Genomic DNA, 7028 nt, shown 5'->3' on the forward strand with positions numbered 1-7028 from the left:
TGGTTTCCTCAGACTATACAAGCTTACTGCATTGGAAAGGGACAAAAGAAGAACATTACCATGTTTCCTAGTGCTCTCCTGAGTCCTCCTTTTAGAAGAATTAGCTAGGGAGTAGCATAAGTTGTAAAACTTTTTCCCCCCATTGCTGACTGTAGATTTCCATTTCATTCCGTGCCTTCCAAAGCTGAACCAAGCAGCATAGTGGGTGACTCCGACAAATTGCCTCTTCTGTTATTCTAGGGACAGGGAGAGAATATAAGTGGAGGCAGCCAACAGTAGGAAGGGTACCTCTGGAACAGGTCACAGCTCATTTTGCCCTGGCACCACACCCAGAGTTGCCTAGGCTGGCTGGTTCAATTTGATGCTATCGTATTTCTTGCTCTTCAGTTCTTCTGTGCCACGTTCCTCCTATTTCCAGGGTCAGTCAGGGGAACTGAAAAGATAGCTACTGTCTATCCTGTATTTACGCTTTTGTATAGTGCTAGCTAATTTAAAAAGGTTAGCAGTTTAAAAAAAGACTAGCCAAACTAGCTAGAGGCTAGCTAAAAAAAAGACACTAGCATCAGTTTATGATTTCCTCCTTTGGGCTTCAAGCGACTAGGACGATGGATATTTTGTTAGGCCTGGTTGTTAGTACGGTGATAAATAAAAATGGACGTAAAAATCTATTAATAACAAAAATTCAACGGTTACTTATTAAGAATAAAAGAGTTTCTGACTGTATCTTGCTAAAATGAACAAGGAGCCCTGACCTTGTTTCCTTAAGATTAAGATAGTCTTTCACGTTGTTTTTAATTTTTTTTTTTAAAAAAAATGTTGCAGTGTAACTTTGTCTAAGAAAATTTTCAATCTGAAGTGGTGGGGGCATTTTTATTGATAAGTTTTCACGTCTTCCCCTCATAGTTGTCTTTCCATTGAGAATACCCATCTTCTGAAGCTGTAAGCTATTTATATTAGAATGATGTAAAAGTATCACCCTCTTTTACTTTCATAATTTAGATAGTCAAAACATGCCAATACTGTATAACTGCTGAACATTAAAATGCTGAAAACATTAATTGCTGGATATAAAATAAATGACTCGGATAGCTAGTTCTGCATTTCTCTTTTGAGCAAAGGCCCACTTTTATTGTGGATAGGAGACATCCAGAATGAGTCAAAGCAAAACATGGATTTTCATATTTCTGCTCTATTTTCTTTTGCCCTGTTGTTTTTTTTCAAGCTCTTGACTGTTACATTTAAGGAATATATCTGAAGAGACATGTCCTAAGAATTTTAACTTATTTATAAAAGTTCGACTTTGGCTTTAATTGTTTGTTTTTATGAATCCTAATTTTCTTCTGAGATGGATTTGGACTTTTGAAATCCAGAAATTATGAAAGATACAAATGTAATGAAGACGCAGTTGCTTTGTGAAAATAATATTGAATTGTTGTGTCTTTTTTGAAAGAGGTAATATGCATCGTTCTTATTATAAAATAGTTTTGAGTGCTTGAATATTCTTAGTCCTGATTTGTTAACATTTGCACTTCCCTCCATTACAATGTGTTGCCATTTTGGCTTAAAATTGTTAGAAGGCAAAGATTTAATACAATGAATAAAATTGCATTTGATTATATCTAAGCTATCTTTGTGTCTTAGTGATGTACTGAATTATGTCCATTCAACTTTGTGCTGAATTCTGGTTTCAAATTTTAATACTCACAGTGCTAACATAAAATCTATAAAAGTTTGTAATTTCAGAATAGTCAGAAATGTTACTTTCCATTCATCTAGCAAGAGATTCATCTTGGAAGTAAGGAAGGAGTTGATGTTATAATTTTGAATGCAAAAGACTAAAAAGAGCACACATTTCATTAAAAGAGGCGTCACATCATTATCATATTTGAAAGTAGTTCATGATTTGCAGTCTAAAAATCATCTGGAAACCAGTTTTGCATAAAGAATATCCCTACTCTCTGGAGAAAGGGAACACCAAAGGAAAGCTAATAAAATGATATGATAAAAAATATTTGAATCAGCCTGATAAGGGTAAGTTACATGGTATCAATTTATATAGTTTCAACTAGGTGGTGAGAATTATTAAGTTACTCAACACCTCACTGAGATGTAGGTGAATAATTAAAAGGAATAATACATATATTTAACTTTAAAAAAATAAATCTGCTGAGACCTGAATATGATTTTTTTTCAGTAAGAGAAGTTAATAATAAAACCAAAAAGAATGGTTATGTTGCAGACTGTCCTGTTTCTCTACCTCTATTCCCATTTATGTGGCCAATGGTATATTAGTCTCAAAACTGATTTAAAAAAATACAGTAGCCAGTAGGTACCAGAAGTAAATACGCTCACTAATTTAAGCAAAGATCCGGTTATGATGTAACTTGTTTTATCTTCATGGATAACAAAATTGGACATCGAATGAAAACATTATAGAGAAAGTGATATACTTGCGTAGAAATCATAGTAACTTTTTCCTTCTAGGTTTAAGCAGTCTCAGATCAAAGTAATCTTTGTCCTTCAATATGTCTTGAATATTATAGAAGTGGTTACAGAGAAGAGTGGGTAGTTATATGCACCTGGCACTGGCAGTGTTATTTTTTTAGATATGAAGAATTTTTTAATCTATATAAATAAAAATGTAAATGTTCGTTTGTTCAAAATCTTAAATCTCCGAAAGTTCTTCACCGATTGCTTTGAAATTTTGACACAACGTTGCATTTGAATACGCGCGTGTTTTTATATACCTACTATTATATAGATGTCACACCTGTGACAGGTAAAATCATGCTTTTTTTGAAAAACAGCGCCATCTGCTGGACATAAATTTAACCAGACTGAGCCACAGCAACGCGTGGCCTGGTACAGCTAGTGTTTAATATTATGTTTCTTTAGTTTAAAATGTTTTATTTTATTCAATATGGTATTTTTCCTCATAGTTTGTTGTCTGTTTTTCCTAAGTAGTTACAAGGACTTTGGAAACTGAAAAGGACATAGTTGTTAATTGTAAATAAATAATCGGATAAACGAAAAGGAAGTGAACATTAAACAAACTAATACTAGCTCAAATAAGCTCACATAAAACTGTATCCTCCATGACGTTCGGCTTATGATGATCCTATGTTGATAAAAATTGTGTTATATTTTGAAATGAGCAGTACTGTAGTGTGTAGACTGGATGGTCAAGATGATATAATAGTTTGTTAGGTGGACTTTTGGCATCAGAAAAAAATAATACCTTCATGGGTTGCAGTAATGGACTGTTCATCAATTTGAGGTATACTTGAATTTAGTATTTAATATGAGCCAGAGGAAAAATAAAAAAAAGAACTAAGGTTAAGCTTAAGGATAAGCTTAAAGTTTAAAAGTAGGTTCCTAACATTAAAATGAAAGTCTGTAGACATGAAGTTTCATTCCTGGCGTGATTTGAAGCATTTGGGAATAATTTACTTCATTGGAAAACTCTTGTCAGCAAATACTATGAAATATACAAACTTAACAGAATTGGGATGACTTCTGCCATTTGGGTGCATGGTTTCTTGAAATGCAGGCTAAGATTCAAACCATTCAGGAATTTAAAGGCATGTAGCAGCAGCCAGTAGATATTTATAGTAGGCAGCTTTGACGTCTATTCTACACTTGGCTTCAAATTGTGTGCCAGTGGCTTGATGGCTAAGAGCCATATGGAGCTAGCTCATATGCCATAAACAGGGCCACAATAAGAATTTTTTTAAAACAAAATAGTTAATGTGTATACTATGCATACATGAACAGGAGACAAAAGTAGAAATGGATGGAAAAGGGAAGAGGTCCTTTGGTGACCAAAAATGGTTAGCAGGGAAAACTGACTTCAGAAGGAAGAATGGAAAAAAGATCTCTGGCTTAGGCTTGTCTGCATTCTATTTCAGACAAGGTATTTGTATTTCTGAGATCAGCTCATTTGATCCCTCAGGCAGAATTTTTCATGGGGTTGTTTGGTGTAGGTATATAACAGGATACCTTTCTTTGGCAAGCCTACTGATTTTTCAGGAGACTGATAGTCCTTTGAAATGATTTTAAAAATGCTGCTTCCAGAGGGTTAGCATTTACAGAATTTGCTTATGTGAGTCTTTTTCATGGAGTCAATGAAAAACAAGATTAAAAACAAACCTGCCTATATTAACAGATGGAAACAATCCAGTCTGTTAAAAGAGAAGGTCAAGTATTCTGTTAGAGAAAGTGGGAAGAAAAATGAGTTTCAAATATCTTATACATGGTATGTAGTTGGTATGGCTTCTATGTTTCTTAAATGTATCTGGAGCACAGGAATCAGTGTTGTTACTCTCAATTAATCTCTAGGCTATAGAAATGAGACCTCCCATATTTTCCAGTTCTATATTAAAAGAAGTGTTTCCACCTTGAGCTGGCTCAAGCACTGCTGCATTTTACTCTGTTTAAAATAAACATATATTTAATTGGCTATTGCACAGAGCCACCATCCTTACCTGGATCTGCTTTTCACTTTAATGTCGACTGCAGCTATTGCAGTAATATAGTGGTTATAAATCTTGTTTGACAGGCAGAGGATTATTGGTTAGAACCTGGTAGAATATTTTTAAATACTTTTTTGGCTGGGCATTTTTTCTTTTTGCAGCTATTTGGAAACACTTCTATCTGCAGTGGCTAGAAAAAAATGCTGAGCTAGTATATTGATGGACTTAACTAAAAAAGAATCATTAAAATGGATAGTTCAGGAAAAGAAAAATAGTATTTTAAAAAAGTTCTTTGAATCAGTAATCCTGTGCATTTTAAACAAATTTTATAATAACTATACATAAAATAATTTATGACATAATACAAAATATGGTAAAATGTTTCCTGTGCTGCTGTTTAATTGTGCTGAAAAGTTCAGTGTGTGCTATTTTCAAGGCAGATACATCTCTGAATGCATCCCAGTAAAGGAAGCACATTAGAAGTTCTGCCATTGCTGAAAATATTTAGTAAGGAAATATCTCTGAAAGGATGACTCAATGGATAAAAAACTGTATGTGTCTAATAAGATCCATCCACAGAAAGGAAATCAATTGGCAATTATTTCCCGGCATACAGGATTTGGTTATTAAGAGACTAACTAGAATTTTGAGCTGAATAAATTGCTGCCAAAATGTCCTAATCACACAGAAGTTTCTTAAATCATTTTCATGTCCAGTAGACATCAGTATGACACAGGAACAGCAAGCATAAAGATGTGATGTGGAATTTAAGGAAGAGTGATTCATTTCTGCCTATGGCATAATATCTTATGCTGCAGGAATCCATATGACAACTAGATGGCAGTTTCCTTTAAATTATTTCATAGGACTGGAAAATCAGTAGTCCTAGGACAGTGATGGCGAACCTTTTAGAGACCGAGTGCTCAAACTGCAACCCAAAACCCACTTATTTATCGCCAGGTGCCAGGTGGGTGTGGCCCACTGGGTGGACGTGGCTGTGGTGGTCATGGCAGATCGGGTGGGTGTGGCCAAGGTGGGCGTGATCACCTTGATGTTGCTCATGGGGAGGGACACCTGTGGGGGCCGGGCACGGTTGGGGGAGATCCAGGGGGTCTCTGGCAGGTGGGGCGGTGGGCAGGAGGCTCGTCCTGTGGGGTGAGGCGAGGCAAGATGGGGGTGCCATTGTCACAGGGCAAGGTGAGACGGGCCGGGGCGGCTGCTGCCTGACACCATCAGCCCCCCGACACACAGGCCAGCGAGCGCATGGGTGCTGGGATGCATCTGGCCATGTGGGAACTCAGCGAGTTAGCAGGCGGCTGGTTGAAGAGGGACGGTTGCTATCTCCGGGGCATGGCATGTGTGCCCACAGAGAGGGCTCTGAGTGCCGCCTCTGGCACACGTGCCATAGGTTCGCCATCACTGTCCTCGGAAATCAGTAGTCTTGTTAGTAAAAAATAAAAAAATGAAGAACAAATAACGAATAAAATATGGCTTGAACCTCTAATTGCTCCTTCTAAAGCACAGACTGACCCACGACTGCTGTGCCAAATCTGCTACGAATCATATTGTGTAGTATGCAGACGACATGGCAGTGGTGGGTCTTATCCAGGATGACAATGAAGATGCTTAAAGGGAAGAGGTGAAGTCTCTGGTGCAATAAAAGTAACCTGGTTCTAAATGTTGATAAAACAAAGGAGATCATTGTAGATCTCAGAAAGAGACGGCATAGTCATACCCCACTCATTATCAAGGATGCAGCTGTAGAGGTGATCAACAGTATTAAGTATTAACTAACAATCTGAATTGGTCTCTCCACGTGTAATCCTTAGTGAAGCATGCAAACCAGCGTCTGCAGTTCCTGTGTCGGATGAGGAGAGCACATCTTTCTCCTTCTGTCCTGGCCACTTTTTACAGAAGCACAATTGAAAGCATTTTAACAAACTGCATCACAGTCTGGTTTGGTGGCAGCAGTGCCTCAGATAGAAAGTCCATACAGAAGGTGGTAAGGACAGCCGAGAAGATCATAGGAAGCTCACTCCCTGGTATTCAGGATGCTGCTTATAAGCGCTATGTGCTCAGAGCTCAAAACATTGTTAGAGACCCCACACAACCACTTTACGATCTGTTTCTGTTGCTCCCCTCTGGGAGGAGGTTTTGAAGTGTTTCTAGCAGGACTACCGCATTCTGTAATAGTAATAGCTTTGTTCCCTATGCCATCCGTCTGGTAAACTCGCAAGATTCATTTTTCTCGCTATGCACATGTATACTTAACCCGAACTAGGCTGTTGTTTTTCTGTTTCATATAATATATGTGGGTATATGCATAATTCTGAATTTATTTATTTATTTATTTATTTATTTATTTATTTATTTATTTATTTATTTATTTATTTATTTATTTATGCCATATTTATGTAGTGTATATCGGAGGTGGTGACCTTTTGACATCTGAATGCAATGAAATTTCATTTTAATGTATTAGTGTACATTCGAAGTGACAATAAAGTTATTTATGGTTCAACAACTAAACTATATGGATTTTGGAGAAAACTTTGT

Source organism: Protobothrops mucrosquamatus, unplaced genomic scaffold (genome assembly GCF_001527695.2).
Source record: "Protobothrops mucrosquamatus isolate PMUCROS unplaced genomic scaffold, P.Mucros_1.0 scaffold_93, whole genome shotgun sequence".
NCBI lineage: Eukaryota > Metazoa > Chordata > Lepidosauria > Squamata > Viperidae > Protobothrops > Protobothrops mucrosquamatus.